This window comes from Saimiri boliviensis, chromosome 2 (genome assembly GCF_048565385.1).
Source record: "Saimiri boliviensis isolate mSaiBol1 chromosome 2, mSaiBol1.pri, whole genome shotgun sequence".
NCBI classification, from domain to species: Eukaryota; Metazoa; Chordata; class Mammalia; order Primates; family Cebidae; genus Saimiri; species Saimiri boliviensis.
The window spans coordinates 63,031,838-63,051,705 of NC_133450.1; the positions used below are offsets into that span (position 1 = coordinate 63,031,838).

General features: G+C 45.0%; 1 long non-coding RNA gene across 1 annotated transcript; it reads right to left on the minus strand.

Moving 5' to 3' along the window:
* Positions 1–959: 959 nt before the first annotated feature.
* On the minus strand, positions 960–19,588 carry LOC141583579 (uncharacterized). The gene is made up of 6 exons (XR_012516234.1): positions 15,706–19,588; positions 15,359–15,541; positions 13,677–13,733; positions 12,371–12,493; positions 8,932–9,130; positions 960–8,099 (listed from the first exon to the last, which is right to left on the minus strand). It is a non-coding gene; the product is annotated as an uncharacterized LOC141583579 (long non-coding RNA).
* Positions 19,589–19,868: the final 280 nt, after the last annotated feature.

A 19,868-nucleotide genomic window follows, 5' to 3' on the forward strand; every position in this document is an offset into this window, starting at 1 on the left:
AGTAGAATCTCTTGAACCAGGGAGGTGGAGGTCGCAGTGAGCTGAGATTGTGCCATTGCACTCCAGCCTGGGCAACAAGAGTGAAACTCCATCTCAAAAATAAAATAAAATAAAAGTCCTATTTGCTCTGGACTTTCTCTGTCCTTCCTGTAAGCAGAATTCAGGATAGTGGCCTGTCCTGCCAGCCTTGGCTTGCTGTGCTGCTACATGGTCTTTTTGTTACAGAATGTGGCCTGTTCCCTGACTAATACAAGCATAAAGGACCACACACACCCACACAAAAGGACCTGTGTTATTCATTGTTCATTCAGCATCATTCCTTGGATATTGCTTGTAATAGCTGAAGACTGGAAACAACCTTAATGTCTGCTAGTAGGTGACTGGTTAAAGACAATGAGACACATCTATCCAGTGGAATTCCATGCAGCTATTTTTTATAATAAGAAAACTTAAATCTTAAAAAATAGACTGTATTTTTTAGTGCAGTTTTAGGTTCAGAGCAAAATTGAGAGAAAGGTACAAAGAGTTCCTATATACCCCGTGCCCTGACCCATGCACAGCCTCCCCCGTCATCAACATCCCCCACCAGAATGGTGCATTTATGACAATTTTTGTATTTTCACTAGAGATGGTTTTTTGTTTTTTTTTTTTTTTTTTTGAGACAGAGTTTCACTCTTGTTACCCAGGCTGGAGTGCAATGGCGCGATCTCGGCTCACCGCAACCTCCGCCTCCTGGTTCAGGCAATTCTCCTGCCTCAGCCTCCTGAGTAGCTGGGATTACAGGCACGTGCCACCATGCCCAGCTAATGTTTTGTATTTTTAGTAGAGACGGGGTTTCACCATGTTGACCAGGATGGTCTCGATCTCTTGACCTCGTGATCCACCCGCCTCAGCCTCCCAAAGTGCTGGGATTACAGGCTTGAGCCACCATGCCCAGCTGAGATGGGGTTTTACCATGCTGTCCAGGCTGGTCTCAAACTCCTGGCCTCAAGTAATCCACCTGCCTCCCAAAGTGCTGGGATTACAGGCATGAGCCACTGCACCTGGCCTGTCTTTTTATACATTTTGATGTTAGAATCATGTGAATGATTACCTATTCAGAACATAAATAAATAATACAATGTAAAAGTTTAAATAATTTGGCCAGGCTCGTTGGCTCACACCTGTAATCCCAGCACTTTGGGAGGCCGAGGTGGGTTGATCACCTGAAGTCAGGAGTTTGAGACCAGCCTGCCCAACATGGTGAAACCCTGTCTTTACTAAAAATGCAAAAAAATTAGGTGGGCATGGTGGCAGGCACCTGTAGTCTCAGCTTCTCAGGAGGCTGAAGTAAGAGAAACGCTTAAACTCAGGAGTTGGAGGTTGCAGGGAGCCGAGATCACGCCACTGCATTCCAGCCTAGGTGACAAGAACAAAATTCCATCCTCTCCCTCCACCAAAAAAAAAGTTTAAATAATTCATCTTTCCGTTTCACTGTAACTCAAAGTTCAGATAAGCCCACTCCGATTTCTGATGTTGACCCCTGTGCTGAAAACCTGCCAGCAGAAGGAATGGGGCTGTGGGTGTAGCCTCCATGCACAGAGGGAGTTGGGCTACACCCCCAACCCTGAGCTTCCTGCCCCTGTCCTGCCCACGTGTGGCCTGCTGTGCCCCGGGGAAACCCAGCCCTCCATCTGCCGCCCCAGACAGGCAAGCTACTCACCCTCTTCCTGCCAACTGAGCATCCTAATTACACAATAAATACTAATTTCCCGTGACTAGGCTCTTCCACAGTTGTAGACATTAACCGAGGCTCACCATTCATTATCTGTGCTCACTGCTCCAGGATTTAATTACGCTTTGGCAGAAATAACATTCCACATAGGATGACTGAGGAAACAGAGCTTGCAAAGATGCCTTCTTCTCATCAGGTGGCCTGACAAAGCTGCTCCAGCCTCTGGGATTTTCCCAGTGAATAGAAGGAGATACCAGAGAAGGAAACAGACGCCAGTGCCTGCTCTACGCTGGGAAGAACGAGGCATTGTCATATACATCATTTCATCAAATCCTTGCACCCACTGTGGGAGATGTGTCCCCGTTTTCCCGATGAGGAAAACTCAGAGACCCAGTGACTTGCCAAGTAATTGGCAGTGCTGCAGGCCCAACCAAAGCACTAACAAGAATTATTACATCTTAGTCTCACATGGGTTTGTTAAGAAGACAAAACACTGGGGCCGGGCGTGGTGGCTCAAGCCTGTAATCCCAGCACTTTGGGAGGCCAAGGCAGGTGGATCAGGAGGTCAAGAGATCGAGACCATCCTGGTCAACAAGGTGAAACCCCGTCTCTACTAAAAATACAAAAAATTAGCTGGGTGTGGTGGTACGTGCCTGTAATCCCAGCTACTCAGGAGGCTGAGGCAGGAGAATTGCCTGAACCCAGGAGGCGGAGGTTGCGGTGAGCCGAGATCGCGCCATTGCACTCCAGCCTGGGTAACAAGAGCGAAACTCCGTCTCAAAAGAAAAAAAAAAAAAAATTAGCTGGGCGTGGTGGCACACGCCTATCATCCCAGCTACTCAGGAGGCTGAGGCAGGAGAGTTGACTGAACCCAGGAGATGGAGGTTGCGGTGAGCCGAGATCGCGCCATTGCACTCCAGCCTGGGTAACAAGAGCGAAACTCCGTCTCAAAAAAAATAGAAAACAAAACACTGAAGTATCTGAAGCCTAGAAAGATTGTGACATACACACAGCCACACACCCAGATTCACACTCTCAGTGTCATTGTCAGGAAGGCAACAGAGTAGGTGGGTGAGAGATTGACCCTGATGTTAGACTACCTGGTTCAAGTCCTGGCTTTATCATTGACCTCGCTTTATCAAGGAGACCTCAGTCAGGTTACTGGCTCTCCCCACCAATGGCACCTAACTGTTTGGGTGGTCCCAAAGACGAAATGATATCTTTATAGGTTGTGGCACCTGGGACTTTTTATAATTTCCCCAAGATTTCTTCCTCTAGAGCCGCAACACATTAGCTTGTGGCCTTTATTTCAAAGTCACTTTGACAAATGTGGGGGGGAAATGGCCCCACTGATTCATGATTCCCCTCCCAGCCTTTTTGTAAAATGACTTTTTGGCTTTTTTCCACTCAGAGGTAGAGACTGTTTCCTGACCTCTTGAAGCTGGGCTGGCCTTATCCTTTGACCCACAGAATAAAACAGAAGTGACAATGTGCCAGTTCCAAGCCTAGTCTTGCAAATTTCCTCACTCCCTTGGAGCCCTGCCACAACCCTGTGAATAAGCTCAAGCTAGCCGCTGGATAGGGGGAGACACATAGCCCAGCTGCCCCCATCACTCTAGCCAATGGCCAGCCTACTCAGATACATGAGTAAGGCCACTTAGACCAGTCAGTGTCCAGCAGACCTGCTAACTGTAGACCATGAGTAAGCCCAGATAAGATCAGCCAAGCCTAGTCCAGATGAACAGACTATCCTATTGACTCATGAGCAATACCGTTGCTTTACATCGCTGAGTTTGGAGGGATTTTGTTACATAGCAGTAGCTAACTATATCACTGTTTATGTAACTTATTCTCAGTCAAGAATAGTGATGGAGCCAGGCGCGGTGGCTCAAGCCTGTAATCCCAGCACTTTGGGAGGCCGAGGCGGGTGGATCACGAGGTCAAGAGATCGAGACCATCTTGGTCAACGTGGTGAAACCCCGTCTCTACTAAAAATACAAAAAATTAGCTGGGCATGGTGGTGTGTGCCTGTAATCCCAGCTACTCAGGAGGCTGAGGCAGGAGAATTGCCTGAACCCAGGAGGCGGAGGTTGTGGTGAGCCGAGATCGTGCCATTGCACTCCAGCCTGGGTAACAAGAGTAAAACTCCGTCTCAAAAAAAAAAAAAAAAAAAAAAAATAAGAATAGTGATGGGGCACAGTATGGTTCATGTTTCACATTCCCTACTGCTCAGGCTGGGGCAAAAGCAGACAGCCCAGAGCAACCTGAAGGCAGATCATGGGAATCATTCTTTTTATTCTCCCAGAATCTGGTATAACTCACTTCAAATAGCCCATTTTTTTTTTTTTTGGTCTGAAAATGTCTTTATTTCATTCTTATTCTTAAAAGAACTTCTGCTGAATATAGAATTCTAAGCTGACAGTTTGTTTGCTCAGACATTGAAGGTAATCATGCCCTGTCCTCTAGCTTCCATTGTTGCTCATGGGAAGTCAGCTGTTATTCTCATTGAAAGCAATCTTGTTTTCTTCCTTGGCTGCTTTAACGATCTTCTCTTCCAGGTATGGTGGCTCACACCTGTAATCTCAGAGCTTTGGGAGGCCAAGGGAGAAGAATTGCCTGAGGCCAGGAGTTTAATAGCAGCCTGGGCAGCAAAGCAAGACTCCATATCCACAAAAATAAAATTTAAAAAATTAGCCAGCATGGTAGCACACACCTGTAGTCCTAGCTACTTGGGAGGCTGATGTGGGAGGATTGCTTGAGCCCAGGAGTATGAGACTGCAGTGAGCTACGATTGTACCACTGCACTCTAGCCTGGGTGACAGAGAAAGACCCTCTCACTACAAACAAACAAACCAAAACTAATTCTTTCTGTTTTTGTGCAATTTCATTATGATTTGTCTATGTGTGGATTTCTTTTTATATATTGGACTTCTTAAATCTAAAGCTTGATTTCTGTGTTAGTTAAAATAAGTAATCCTAGCTGCTATAACAACTTCCAAATCTCAATGGCTTAGTAGAATAAAAGCTCATTGTGTGATCACCAGGTGGCCAACTACGAAACTGTCTTTTGAGTAGGGGACCGAGGGACCTAGGTGCCTTCCATCTAATGCAAGGATTTTCAGCCTAAGGTCTGCTGTTGCATCCCTGAGAAGCCCATAAATAAAGTTTAGGGAGACAATTAACTAAAATGAGGGGAAAATTACAACGTCTCTTTCTTTACTCTCTAAAATTGAGCATTGGCCAGGTCTGGTGGCTCACGCCTGTAATCCTAGCACTTTGGGAGGCCAAGGTGGGTGGATTATCTGAGATCAGGCGTTCGAGATCACTCTGGCCAACATGGCAAAACCCTGTCTCTACCAGAAATGCAAAAACTAGCCAGGTGCAGTGGCAGGAACCTGCAATCCCAGCTACTCTGGAGGCTGAGGCAGGTGAAGCGCTTGAACCATGGGGGCGTGGAGTTGCAGTGAGCCGAGATTGCACCACTTCACTCCAGCTTAGGTAAAAGAATGCGACTCCTCCTTAAAAAATAAAAATAAAATAAAATTTAGCATTTTATGTAATTGTGAATGTAGACAACAAACCACAATTTGATGCCTGTGAATTTGTTATCAATGGAAGTCACAGATATTTTTATATCATTATTCAGCTATTGTGAATATCTTAAATGATTGTTTACATTTATTTGCTACTTTGAAACTATTGTAGTATTAAACCTACAGTGGGATTGCATGTAATCAAAGACTTTCCATGGACGCTTGGTCAAATTAGCTGGCCCATTACTAGACAACTTCATACGCATCAATCATTCATCCAAAAATGACGGCATTGTGTGCTCTCACATTGGTGAGCTAGTCCTCTGCCGTGTCCAATATTCTCTATTAATGATTGCTTACTGATCAGCACATGGAAAGGAAGAGAGTCAAAACCACTGTTTAATGTTATAAAAGCAAATTAAGAGTAGCCAGCCAGGCACAGTGGCTCACGCCTGTAATCCCAGCACTTTGTGAGGCCAAGGCCGGTAGATCATGAGGTTAGGAGTTCAAGACCAGCCTGACCAACATGGTGAAACCCCATCTCTACTAAAAATACAAAAAATCACCTGGGCATGGTGGTGTGTGTTTGTAATCCCAGCTACTCAGGAGGCTGAGACAGGAGAATTGCCTGAACCCAGGAGGCGGAGGTTGCGGTGAGCCAAGATCGTGCCATTGCACTCCAGCCTGGGTAACAAGAGCGAAACTCCGTCTCAAAAATAAATAAATAAATAAATAAATAAATAAATAAATAAATAAATGGTTAAGCCACCCCATTTATGGTATTTTGTTATAGCAGCCTGAGCTAAAACATATCTCTAGCTCCAAGAATAATGCCTGGCAAATAATGGGTGCTCAATTAATAGTTGCTGGATGAAAGCACACCTGTTACTTGGCATCACGTGTGCATGAAGGCAGGGGGCAGGGCTAACGGAGGGGAAAGTGCACGCCCTCCTGCTGAGGACTCCGCAGGGCTGAGCCAGATGCAGCCACACTCACTGCTTACCGTCCGTGGTTTCTTCATGTATAAACAAGGGATAATAATTATGTTTCCTTCCAGACAGTAGTGGAGCTAAATTATGAATCACAGCAAACACCTAGAACATTGCCTCACAGAACTTACTAAGTGCACATTCATTAGTATACTATATATTCCTAGAACACCAGTAACTATTTTATTTATGTTACAGTTATTGTTGTTATACACCAAGCCCTGCACATCACTCACATCATCTCATTTAAACCCTTATAACCTTACCCAAAGCAATGGACATCATTAGCCACATTCAACAAGAGGAAATGGAGGCTCTGAGAGGCTAGGTAACTTGCATTTGTTCAAAAAACAAAAGCTATCATGATTATTATGTTCCTAAGTACTGTAAGAGTGAGACCAAGTTCTGCGAGGGGTGAGGAGAAAGGGTGGTTTTCCATAGGAGACCACATGTGATGCCCCTCACACAGAATTGCTTCATTATCCTCCCCTCTAAGCCTCCAGTGCCCGGTGACCCAGGCATCTTTGTCCTGCACAGATGGGGTCAGCACGGTTGAGTGACATGTCCAGGCCTCCAGCACAGTCAGAGCCCAGGTCTGTATGACAAGATGAAGTTCCCTCCCTGCCCAGGTGCCTTGGTATACTCAGCAGTGGAGACACCAGTGGCCTTTCAGGAACTAAACATGGCCTGGGGTGAGCCAAGGCAGGGTGTGCAGTGGGGTGGGGGTGGGAGAGACGAAGGGCTGGGCAACCTTGGCACAGTGTGAAGCAGGAGGGCTGTAGACAGTTCTGGGTAGAAGGGGCCCTGGCCAGGTGCTCTTGGGGAAGGAGACTGATATGGTTTGGCTGTGCCCCCGCTCAAATCTCAGCTTGAAATGTAACTCCCACAATTCCCACCTGTTGTGGGAGGGACCCAGTGGGAGGTAATCGAATCATGGGGGAAAGTCTTTCCTGTGCTGTTCTCATGATAGTGAATAAATCTCATGAGATCTGATGGTGTCATAAAGAGGAATCCCCCGGCACAAGTTCTCTCCTTTGCCTGCTGCCATCCATGTAAGATGTGACTTGCTCCTCCTTGCCTTCCACCGTGATTGTGAAGTCTCCTAAGCTATGTGGATCTGTAAGTCCATTAAACCTGTTTTCCTTCCCAGTCTTGGATATGTCTTTATCAGCAGCATGAAAATGGACTAATACAGAGACTGCCCTGGAGCTGCAGGCTGTGTAGAGGAAGTTGGGGAGAGGGATCTGAACTTTGCACCCAGCTCCCAGGCTGCAGAGTTCAGTGACCCTTCTGGGCTGAAGTAGGCATCTTCTATTTCCTTTAAGGTCTATTGGGCCCCAGCTGAGTTTTCATGACCCCCAGCAACCCCAGCCTTGGTGTTTTTTGTGTTGTTTTAAGCAACTACAAAATGCTTCCTATATGTTGTTTCCAGTTTCCCTAGGAAGGAATCTCAACTGGGCTTGGAAGCCATGCAAAAGGTGATCTTTACCTAAAATGGCTGATTTCAAATTTCCTGTGGAGTCTGAGACCAAACCATATCAGAGAAGAATTCTGCACACTGGAAGATCATCCTTGTCAGGCCACAGAACCTCTGTCCTATACAGGGACAAAAGGTGAATGTTCCCACAAATGTTTATGTCCCAGAATTCAGAAAGGTTCCACTTCTCACCAGTGCAGAGGTTGAAGCTCTTGGTGTTGAGAGGGTTTGTCCCCTGGTACCCAGCTGGTGGTGGTCAGCGGGGACAGTGTTGCTGCCTCTGAAAGCTGAGTTCATTGAGCTCCATTCTTCACTATGCCCTGGATGTGTGTCCCTGCTGGCCTCTGTCACCATTCATGTGATGGAAGGACCAGAAGCCAGGCACCCTTCAGGGGGACAGAAAGATGATCACGATGCAGTTCCTGCCCTCAAACAGTGCCCAAGTGGTGCGAGCTACAGCCAAGGAAACCCCTCCAATGTGGGTGATGGGAATGGGGTGAAGGGCTATCTGCCTCGGTTAGTGGAGCCCACCGTGGCTTCTCGTTGCAGCCTTTACTTTTCCATTCCATCAGGCATTGCAATCCATGGCACTGGAAATTGTACTTTTATCTGTTATTTGATCTGTCTCCTCCCTTTAGCTATGAGCTCCCTGCAGGTGAGCAACAGATGCGTGACTGTAGTCCTTGTGTCTAGTACATGCTTGGCACGCACCCAGTACATGATTGGCTTACAGGACACTTTTGGATAATGAATGAATGAACAAAGTTCTGGGGGGATGGTGGGCATGGAACAGGTGTGTAGCCAGGAAGGGTTTGGGGGTGGTGATGGTGGTGACTGAGCTAGGATAAGACAGAATGAGCGAGGAAGATATTTTGCAAGTGCATGTGGCATGTGGGTGGGTGGGTGTGGCATGAGAAGTTGGGGTGCTTGGGTGAGGCTGGCATGAGAACCCTGGGGTGTTGCTTTCTCTTCATAGAATGCTCTCATTTGCATTTCAACCCCATCTATTTGAAATATTTCTCCCTTTCAAAACCCAGGTTGAATGCTGTTCCTCCCGACAGCCATGTTAACCCTCAGAATGACGTACTTGGGCTGAGATAGGCGGATGGGGTCCCACCACCTGTGGCTTATGCAACTATGGAACAGGAACTGGGGGCTTAAGTCTTGCCTTGGTCCCATTCTCCCCTGCGGCTGTTTTGCCACGGGTGGGGGTACTACCTGTTCCCCTGGGAGCCCCTGGGTCCTGAGAGAAGAGGCTGCAGCAGGCACTTGACTGGAGGGTGGTGGGGCTTCGGACCCTCAAGCCTCATTTGCTGGTGATGACTCCAGCGGTGTGTCTGCCATGGGAAAGTCCACGCCTCGGAGTGACCATGTTGTCTCAACTGAGTCCTCCCGCTCCTGGATCATGCTGTGCATACTAACCATACATTAGGAGAACATCAATAATATTCGCTTAGTTCTTCTTTCGCTGAGTCTTCCCATTATAAAATAACCTGATTATATAAAACACGCTCAGATTATCAACACGAAACATGTTCTGCCTGGTGATATTCAACTGAGTCATTAATCAAAGACATGAATATTCTCTAAGGAGACCCAAGCTCTCAATGGATTGGCAGGGTGCCCCTTCCCCCTCCTTTTTTTCCCCCTATTTTTTAATTATAATGCTACTGCTGGTGAGAGTGCATTAAGAATCTGATTCACTTCTGGTGGGTGGGCAAATTATCACAATCTTTCTGGAGGGAAACTAGGTGATTTGCAAAGAGTCTCAAAAGTGTCTCCACTCTTTAATCCAGTTATTCTAGGATGTATCCTAAGGCATTCGTTCTCAATTAAAAAAAAAAAAATTATGACACAGTCTTTTATCACAGTATTATTTTGAATACTAAAAGATTCTTACTCTTCAGAATACCCATTATCACTAAAATAGTGAAGTCGTACTCTAGCCACTTCATGGAAATATTATGAAGCAATTTAAAATGGTGGTTAGCAACCTTAAAAATTGTCTGGAAGATCCTAAAGTGAGGTCCTTGGATTCTAAATGCCATTCTTGACTGGATGCAGTGGCTCACACCTGTAATCCTAGCACTTTGGGAGGCTGAGGTAAGCGGATCACTTGAGGTCAGAAGTTCGAGACCAGCCTGGCCAACATGGTGAAACCCTGTCTCTACTAAAAATACAAAAATTAGCTGAGTGTGGTGGTGCATGCCCTTAGTCCCAGCTACTTGGGAGGCTGAGGCAGGAGAATCATTTGAACCCAGGAGGTGGAGGTTGCAGTGAGCTGAGATCACAGCATTGCATTCCAGCCTGGGTGATAGAAGGAGGCTCTGTCTCAAAATGATACTAATAACAAATAAGTAAAATGGTGGTTAGCAGCCTAAAAAATTGTACGGAAGATCCTAAAGTGGGGCCATTCTCTGCTATAACAAACCACAGCTTTCTGCAGAAATGGCTGATTCCAGGTCCAGGGCAGGGAAGAACTAGATTAGACTGGAACATCTTGGCATGCAAAGAAGTACCTGAAAACTAACAGTGGGAGGTCAGGCCACAGGCTGAAGGGACTCCCATGGGCCAAATCTGGGACAATTGAAATATCAACAATGGCCGGCATGGTGGCTCACATCTATAACCTCAATACTTTGGGAGGCTGAGGTGGAAGGATCCCAGAAGTTCAAGACCAGCCTGGGCAACATAGGGAGACCCCATCTCTACAAAAATATTAGCTGGGTGTGGGGTGCACGCCTGTGGTCCCAGCTCAGTTGGGGTGGGAGGATTGCTTGGGCCCAGGAGGTTGAGGCTGCAGTGAGCCATTATCACACCACTGCACTCCAGCCTGGGCAACAGAGCAAGACCCTGCCCCCCGCCCTGCCTCTCTTTCTCTCTCTCTCTCTCTCCATATGTATATATATATATATATATATATATATATATATATATATATATGTATGTATATATATATAATGAGGATAATGATTTTAACATATTTAATTTTTAAAAAACAATCTGTAAGTAGATAGTGATAGTATTTTTTAAAAGGGGGAGTAGAGAGACAGAAAATAGCCAACTAACAACAGAAGGACTGATGATAGAATTAGAAAATCACCATTTTGCATCTAAATACAATTTAGACAAGGATCACCAATGCATTCTCAAATTGCTGAAAGTTTGTTAGGGAATAGGAAATTTGCAAGGTCTCAAGGTTTCACACATTTACTGACAAAGAATACACTTTTATAATGGAGAGAACTAGAAGAAACCATTTTTCACCAAGTGATCAAAGTTAGCATCACTGACATTGCCTGCCTCTTGAAGTGATGTAGTGATTCAACATCAGCTATATAGTATTCTTTCCTATATAGTATTCTTGAACTTGAATCTAATCACAAAGAAATAAATTCTCATGTTATGACTGGCTCATAGTCTTCAAAATATCAACATAAAAAGGACCAAAAAAGGGAAGAAAGCTGTTCTAGATAAAGGAGACTGAAGAGAATGATAATCCAATTCAATCGTGGGTTGGATCCTGGATCAGAAAGGAAATTAAAAATAGCTTACAAAAACATTTTTTGAATTGTTAGAAAAATTTAAATATGGACCATATATAATATCATTGCACAATGTTAGATTTATTGGATGTGTTAGTGATTTTATTGTTATATAGGAGGCTACTTTTATTCTTAGGTACAAGCTGGAATATCCTGGGATAAAGTGTCATGACATCTATAATTCAACTTAAGTTAGTCAGAAAAAAAAAGAACAGCTGGGGCAAAATGTTAACAGTGACGTCTAAGTGAGGGGTGTACGGGCATTCATTGTGTTATCTTTTCAACTTGTCTGCCATTTTTTTTCTTTTGAAAAGAGTTTTGCTCCACCCAAGATGGAGTGCAGTGGCACAATCCCAGCTCATTGCAACCTCTGCCTCCCAGGCTCAAACAATCCTCCCACCTGAGCCTCCTGAGTAGCTGGTACTGCAGGTGAGTGCCACCACTTTTTTTTTCTAGAGACAGGGTTTCATCATGTTGCCCAGGCTGGTCTTGAACTCCTGAGCTCAAGTGATCTACCTGCATTGGTCTCCCAAAGTGCTGGGATTATAGGCCTGAGTTGCCCCACCTGGCCGTCATGTTTATTTTCATAAACATGTTGCAAAGTGTATGGGAGGTATTTACTGTAATACTGTTATATTGTTACGTCAACAATAGATACAGGGATATGGATCCAAATGAATATGCAATTCCATCTTCCATTGTCTGCAATATGAATATACATATCCATGGTCTGGATGGCTGCTGTTTTAATTCAGCTTCTGTTCCATCTTCTCCACCTGGGACCATCCTATTTTCTTTTAGTGCTCAGCTCTCCTCCTTTTGGCTCATGAGGTCTGGCTGGGGCATATGAACCACATCCACCTGTTCCCAGGGACTGGCGGGCACATGTCTTAAGTTAGTTCAACCAGAGCCAACAGACACCGAGCCCAGGGCTTTTTGCTGGATGTCCTGGGAAAAGGAGCATTCTTTTCCCCTGAGGCTGCCAAGCTGACTGGAGGTGAATTAAATGATGTGGTCATCTTTGAGAACTAGCTGCTTGTGAATTAAGCTGACACAACAAAGAGCTAAGAGAAGAAGGCTTACAGTATTTGAGCCACTGAATGTGAACATACCTGAAATTAGGTGAAACTGGATTTCCCTGCCAGTGTCAGTTGTGTATTTCCTGCTTAAAACCTGAGGAGTCCTGAGCACTGCAGGATGGAAATGCACAGAAAAGCTAGAGTAGGTTCCTCCCTCTGCAAAACAAATTACCACAATTTCAGCAGCTTTGCTTAAAACAACACACACCTCTTATGTCACTATTGCTGTGGGTGAGGTATCTGGGCATAGTTCAGCAAAGTCTCTTGTTCTTGGTTTCCCAAGGCCACAATCAAGATGTCAGCCAGGCCTGTGGTCTGGTCCGGAGTCTCTGCTGGGGAAGCATGTGCTTCCAAGTTCATTCACGTGCTGATGGAATTCCTTTCCTTGTGCTTGTGTTACTGAGGGCCTGGCTTTTTGCTGGCCATCAGCTGGAGGTTGCCTAAGGGCCTAGACGCTGCCTGTAGTCTGTTGCCACATGGGCTCCCCTCAGGGTTGCTCACTTCATCAAGCCAACAGGAGGATCCCACCAACTAAGATGGAATTCTCTATAAAATAATATAACCATGAGCCTGACAGCCTATCACTTTTCCATAGAACGTAACCCGATCTTAGGAGTGACATTCCCTCACATTTGCCATATTCTATTGGTTAGAAGCAAGTCACAGGTCCCACCCGCACTCACAAGGAAGGAATTATATGAAAGCACGCCCAGGAGGCAGGAGATCACAGGAGGTCAGGTAAGGGTCTGTTTGCCACTGATGGGATGGGAGGAATCCATTTACCAACTGCCACACCTGCCCTTACCCCGTGCTAAGCACTTACTCACTGAATACTTAAGAGTACTAAGTAACCCTAAAGTACCATGTGTATTTATTCCAGTTCTTCCTAATTTAGCAGAAGCTATTACTGGAAAATGGGAAAAAGGTGCAGTGCTGAAGAGCACTAGAACGTTCTGCTCTGCATATGGCATTGTTTGGGATCTTTACAGTGAGCACGTATTCATGTATTATGTAATTTTAAAATGCAATTGAAAATGAAAATCGTATATAGAGTATGGCCTGTACTGAAAGCTGCTCTCCTTCTACTTCCAGACTTTCCTACATACATATACATTCAAAATTGGGGAGAAAAAAAAAAAAGGCTGGAAGGAAACAGGCCAAATGGGACAACGTATTAGTCTGGAGTATTGGGTCTATGGGTGAATATTTTCTTCTTTTCTGTATTTCCCACAATTAAGGAATGTAATTCAAATAATCAGAAGAAAAAAACTCCAAGTGATCTGAAATGCTTTTTAGGTCCAATTGTACGGCTAAGAATAAAGAAAACTCTCTTGTTTACCTTCTGCAGAAAGGCAGTTTCCTGCTTGGGTGTCTGATGAAGTGTCTGTTCCAAGACCTCAAAGAAATAAATCAGATGTCAGTGGGGAACCCACACCTGCTTCCTCTCATACTGATAAAGAACAATTAACTCTCATCAGAATGTATCTGGCTTCGTCCCAGAACTAAGCATTATCTGAAAAAATATGGCAGGTTTTCTGCTGGCCTAAAAGCTACTGGAAGGTCCTAGTCAAGATGAAAAGTAGAAGATTTCTGTGCCAGACAAATATGATACACTGGCATATTCAATAACCAAATAGGCCAAACCCGAGGCTATGTGAAAACAAACACAACATATGCTTGATCTCATTTCTACTGCTAATTGGAGGACCTTGATGGGTCTTTGGATCTGTCTGTCTGTAAAATTATAGAACTGAATATGAGGAGCTTCTATCAGAGCTGACTAAAGACCATACTTGTAGTCAAATAAACAAAACAAAACTACCAAAAGTAGGTTTTATTAGACTTGCTGCAGCAAGGGAGACTGTGTAATCAAGCACATCTCAGTAGCAGGAGATGATAGGGGCTTTTTTTTTTTTTTTTTTTAAAGAGATGGGGTCTCCCTCTGCTGCCCAGGTTGGAGTGCAGTGGTGTGACCATAGGTCACTGTAATCTCGAACTCCTGGGCTCCAGCAGTCCTCCCACCTCAGCCTCCCAAGTAGCTAAGATTACAGGTATGCACCACCACACTTGGCTAAATTTTAAATTTTTTGTAGAGACATGGTCTCACCATATTGCCTAGGCTGGTCTTAAACTCCTGGACTCAAGTGTTCCTCCCACCTCTGCCTCCCAAAGAGCTGGGACATACGTGTGAGCTGCTGAGCCCAGCTGACAGGGGCTTCTTAAAGGGTTTTGGCTTGTGTTGGAACGCTGTGTGGGAGATTAAGTAATGGGGGCCAGTTCTGGGATGGATGTTGTCAAGAAGCAGGGGCAATTTGGTGACAGAGCAGCTCACTCATTGTTATCTAGGAGGGTTAAAATGGAGGCTTGAGTTGGTATTGACAAAGTAGCAGCAGCTGTTCAGGAAGGAATCATGCTTGTTAGAAGAAGGGAGTATTTTATAATTTTTGTGCTCCAAGACTGGCCTTGTCAATGTCTTGTTCTGAGTATTGTTTATACCAGGCATCCCCAAACTACGGCCCGCGGGCCACATGCGGCCCCCTGAGGCCATTTATCCGGCCCCCCACCGCACTTCAGGAAGGGGCACCTCTTTCACTGGTGGTCAGTGAGAGGAGCACAGTATGTGGCGGCCCTCCAATGGTCTGAGGGACAGTGAACTGGTCCCCTGTGTAAAAAGTCTGGGGACGCCTGGTTTATACTGTGCTGGAAACAAGGTTGCTCGTCCAGCAGGGCCGTTTTTCACTATCTCAGCTTCATTCGACTTTATAAACATCCACCCAACAAACTCAAATTTGAATGCACTTTACAACTTAGAAAATGCTCTTTTTACCTATGGGGGAATTCTTTGTGATGGTGGCAATTTCTCCATTTTTAACAACAAGGAAATTGAAGGTTAGAGATGTTAAGTGGCTTCCCGGGACCACAGCTACTTAAGCCAGCAAGTCAGAAAATAGTAGCATTCAGCTCTAAGTTAATTGTGGTTTTGAATATTGTTCATTCCACAAACCTGCACTGAGTACTTACTAAGTTCCTTGTACTATTCTGGGCTCTGAAGAGACAACGGTGGTAGTGTAGAAAGGTCAAGCTTGGAGTCCAGCTGGTGGGGTGGAAAGTGAAGACGCAACCCTGTGAAGCACAAGGACTGTGATGAGGGTGCTCTGGGAGCTCCTCGCCCTGGAGGGATGCCACGCCCATATTCTTTGGCTGCTGTAACAAATTACCACAAGCTTAGAGGCTTAAAACCACACAAATTTATTCTCTTGCATTTCTAGAGATCAGAAGCCTGGAGTGGGTCTCACTGGGCTAAAATCAAGGTGTCAGCAGGACTGCATTTCTTTGTGAAGGCTTCAGGGGAGAATCTGTTTCCTCACCTTTTTCAGCTTCTAGAGGCCTCCTGTAGTCTGTGGCTCAGAGCCCCTTCCTTCCTCTACCTTCAAAGCCAAGAACGGCATTGCTGTAACCTCTGCCTCCATTGTCTCATCTTCTCTGATTCTTCTCCTTCCTTTTCCATCTTTTAAGGATCCCTGTGGGGTAATTCAGGATAATCTCCATATTTTGTGACCCTTAACCGTATCTGCAACACCCACTTTGCCCTATAAGATGACATATTTACAGGTTTCAGTGATGACGGCACAGCCGTCTTTGTGGGGAGCGTTATTCTGCCTACTAGCACCTAGGTTAGTATTTTTTTCTTTTTGCAGGGAAAGAAGTTCTGATTTCACAAAGTTGCATCTATGCTGACATCAGGAGGGGGCAAGAGCCAAGAAGGGTAGGTCTGGAGATAGGGACACACTAGTCAGCTAATGCTAGCTATTCCTCCTAAATTTCAGGAACACACAAAAGCAAAGATTTGCTTTTCATTCAAGCCACATGTCCACTGTTTTTGCTCTGCTCCATGATGCTTTGTTGCAGGGCCTAGGCTGAAGGACAGCCCCTATCTGGGACATGCTAAACTTATGGAGGAGGAATGAGTTAGGTGTCAAAGCCACGGATGACTCTTAAAGCTTCTGCTGAGGAAGGGAACATGTCTCTTCCACTAATATTTCACGACTAGTATCTGGCTGGTGAGTCAAAGCAAGTCAGGTCATGTGGCCAAGGCTGACATCAGTGGGACAGGAAGTCAAATCCTCCCATAGGAAGAGACAGTGAATAATCAGAACAGTTACAGACTAGCATAGGGGTCAAGAGCTGTGGGTGGAATGAGATGTGGGAAGTGGCTTGAAACTCATGGGGCAGTGAAGGCCAGGTCATGCATGACTTTAAAACCAGTTTCTTCTTCACAACAGCCAAAATACAGAATAAACCTAAATGCCTATTATTTATGGATGAAAGGATAAAGAAAATGTGGTATATACATACAATGGAATATTAATTACTCAACCATAAAAAGAATGAAATCCTGTCATTTGTAGCAACACGGATGGAACTGGAGGTCACTATGTTAAGTGAGATAAACCAAGTACAGAAAGATAAATATTGCATGTACTGACTCATGTGGGAGGTAAAAACCTTGGATCTTGTGGCCGGGAGTGGTGGCTCATGCCTGTAATCCCAGCACTTTGGGAGGCCGAGGCGGGCGGATCACAAGGTCAAGAGATCAAGACCACCTGGGCCAACATAGTGAAACCCCGTCTCTACTAAAATACAAAAATTAGCTGGGCATGATGGCGCCTGCCTGTAGTCCCAGCTATTCGGGAGGTTGAGGCAGGAGAATTGCTTGAAGCCAGGAGGCGGAGGTTGCAGTGAGCCCAGATTGCACCACTGCACTCCAGCCTGGTGCCTGGTGAAACAGCAAAGAGCAAGACTCTGTCTCAAAAAAAAAAACAAAAAAACAAAAAAACCTTGGATCTCAAGAAGATAGCGAGTGGACTGGTAGTTACCAGAGACCAGGAAAGGTGGTAGGGAGGAAGGAATAAAGAGAGGCCATTAATGGGTACAAATACGCAGTTGATGGAATAAGACCCACTGTTTGATAAATCCATAGGGCGACTATAGTTCACAATAATCTATTTTACATTTTAAAATGGCTAGAAGAAAATATTTAGACTATTTCTAGCATAAAGACAAATAATTAAGGTGATGGATATCCCAATGACACTAATTTAATCTTTACAAATTATATAAATGTATTATCACATGTACCCCAAAAATATGTCTGTTCTGTGTCAATTTAAAAATTTAATAAAAAACTAGATTCATTTGTTAGAATGAAAGCTCCATGAGGGCAGGAAATAGGTCTCTCTGCCTTATCATTCTAGCCCAGTGTTTCTCAACATTTTTTTGCTTATTACTACCCCCATACAATCTTTTTTTATTTTTTCGAGACAGGGTGGCTTTGCTCTGTTGTCCAGGCTAGAGTGCAGTGGCATGATCATAGCTCACTACAGCCTCAACTTCCCAGGCTCAAGTAATCCTCCCACCTCAGCCTACTGAGTAGCTGGGACTACAGATGCATGCCACCACCACCAGCTTACTTCCATATTTTCTGTAAAGATGAGGTTTCACCATGCTGCACAGGCTGGTTGTGAACTCCTGAGCACGATCAATCTGCCAGTCCTGGCCTCCCAAAGCGGTGGGATTATAGGCACAAGCCACTGTGCCCTGCACATGCATACAATCCTAATACCACAGATATACTGTTACATACTACATGCATATCTGGGGTCTTTATATATAAAAACAGTAAGGTATCTTTGCCCTCCTAGGAAATTTAACCCCTTTGGGAGTGACACTACCCATGTTGAGAATACGTGTTCTAGTCCTGATTACATAAGTTGTAATTAATTATTTGATTCATGACTTGTGCCATATTTATGAATGAAAGCAAACTGCTAGTTTATTTGGAGGTGGTGCCTTTGGAAATGATAAGCTCCTGAGGATGAATTATAAGTGCCCATAGAAGAGGCCCCAGGGAGATCTCTCACCGCTTTTGCCAACTACGGTTATAGTAAGAGATTGTCTGTGAGGAAGGGGACCCTCAGTAGACACCAAATCTGCTGATGCCTTCATCTTGGACTTCCCAGTCTCCAGAACTGTGAGAAGTCAACCTGTGTGGTTTATAAGCCACTCAATCTATGTTATTTGTTACAGCAGCCAAAACAGACTAACACAACTATGAACATCTATGGCCAGCAATATCTTCGGGTCATATTTTGCCGTTAATTCTTATGGCTTTTCCCATTTTGGGAGAAGCCCTGCCAAGCTGCTCAATCTAAATCCACGCAATTGTCAACGTACCTGACCAGTTACAATTTCTCTTCTTTGCTATGGTTTTAGAAACCAGATGAGCTGTATAATAAGATGCTGAGTGAAGGTCCAGGAAGCTGTAAAGGCTCATGCCTGAGCTTAATGCTTTGCCTGATTCAGTCACTGAAGTTCAGTGAACGTCAAGAGCATGCCAATTATGTGTCAGACACTGTTCTAGGCACTGGGGATACAACAGTGGCTAAAAACTAATGCCATTCCCCTCAAGGGATCAAAAGACATTTCAGCTGATGAGTTCTGGCAGCATGAAAGTGGTGATGCCAGGCAGTGAGTCACGCTAAGGTTGGTGAAAGGATGGAAGATGTTTGCCTTCAGACATGAAGGGCTCTACTCTTGATTTCATTTTTTGGTTTGTCCCTGACTTGAACAAAGATGAATTGACTGTGAAGGTGGAGACCAAAAGTTTTTGGGGAATCTATAACTTCACTGATTTGGTGTTCTTAGTACGTAGCAAAGTACCTCCTCAGGTATACCCTGTTCTCACCTCCACAAAATGAATTATTACTCTTCAGCATTTGCATGTGGAGGAACTGTGGTCTGTAGATGCCCAAAAGTAGAATTTTTTTTTTTTTTTTTAGATGGGTCTCACCCTGTTGCCCAAGCTGGAGTGCAATGGCATGATCTTGGCTCACTGCAACCTCTGCCTCCCAGGTTCAAACGATTCTCCTGCCTCAACCTCCCGAGTAGCTGGGATTACAGGTGCCCATCACCACGCCAGCTGTTTTTTGTATTTTTAGTAGAAACAGGTTTTCACCATAGTGGCCAGGCTGGTCTTGAATGCCTGACCTCGTAATCCGCCCACCTCAGCCGCCCAAAGTGCTTGGATTACAGGCATGAGCCACCGCGTCCGAACCCAAACCAAATACAGCTTTTTTTTTTTTTTTTGAGACGGAGTTTCGCTCTTGTTACCCAGGCTGGAGTGCAATGGCACAATCTCGGCTCACCGCAACCTCCGCCTCCTGGGTTCAGGCAATTCTCCTGCCTCAGCCTCCTGAGTAGCTGGGATTACAGGCACGTGCCACCATGCCCAGCTAATTTTTTGTATTTTTAGTAGAGACAGGGTTTCACCATGTTGACCAGGATGGTCTCGATCTCTTGACCTCGTGATCCGCCCGCCTCAGCCTCCCAAAGTGCTGGGATTACAGGCTTGAGCCACCGCGCCCGGCTAGCTTTTTAAAGGTTTTCTCTGTATAAAGAAGGTAGTGGTTCAGGGGCAGAGGGGGTTACCAAACAGAAAGAAAAAGCGATTTTTATACAAAGTCCTAATGTT